Raw genomic sequence first — 1022 nt, forward strand, 5'->3', positions numbered from 1 at the left:
AGCAAAAACAAAACAGAACACACACCCACACACAGTGGCTTTGATGTACCAGTGATGTCACTCATGCTCTATGACATCACTGATGACTCCGTTTAATGCCAACTCATTTGCTGTACATATCAGAAGAAGAATATTTGCTTTCAGTGAAGACTGCTAAGAAAAAGATTTGCAAAAAAGATGGAGAGAACACTGGAGAAAGAAAACCTGGAGCTCAAGCAGACCATCGAAAACCTACGGCGTAAAATCGAGGAGTTCAAGTCTCGGCCTTCCAGGCCCAGTCGCCTGCAAGCACAAATATGACCTACTGGAAACCCAGAACAACGCTCTCCGTGGGCAGCTGGTGTCAGTTTATGAAGAGCTGGATCAGAAAGAGCGCCAATATCAAGATGACTTAAAAGAAGTGCAGGCGTTAGAACACATCCAAGGATTTCTGAGAGGAGAAGTCCAGGGTCTTCGGACGGAGCTAAAAACGACAGAGGAGAAGGTGGATCATCAGGCCAGAGAGCTGGACGATCTTTGGGGACAGCTGGACAATCTGCGCAGCATACAGTGCAGCAATAGGAAAAAAATCAAGAAGCTGTCCAAGCAGAACGCAGAGCTGATGAACGAAAATGCTCTGCTTCGAGAAAGGCTGGCAGAACAGGAGAACCAGGAGCCGGGATCAGTTCTCAGAGAAGTCGGTACATGGACTGGGACAGTTTTACGGACCATGTACCAGTCGGGAACTCTGAGATATTTTCTGCCATCATGGATGTTCTCGTTCCACTGGGTTGGTCTGTAAAACTGGTGCTTGCTTCCTTGTCTAATGTCTGTTTGTTCGTCTGCCGGCACAGTTGAACTGTGAAGTCCTGTGTCGGCATTAGCTCATCGTGTCAGTCCTTGTTGTCAGTGCTACCAGGTTTTAGCTGTGTGCTAACTTCTCTGCCGTGCCGCCTGTTTTTGGACTTTATCATTAAACTCTTCATCATCTTCATAATTATCTGGGTCTCTGCATCACTCCTCACCACCACCTACCACCCTTT

This window comes from Poecilia latipinna, unplaced genomic scaffold (assembly GCF_001443285.1).
Source record: "Poecilia latipinna isolate Pla-1442-1.1 unplaced genomic scaffold, P_latipinna-1.0 Scaffold1038, whole genome shotgun sequence".
Taxonomy (NCBI): domain Eukaryota; kingdom Metazoa; phylum Chordata; class Actinopteri; order Cyprinodontiformes; family Poeciliidae; genus Poecilia; species Poecilia latipinna.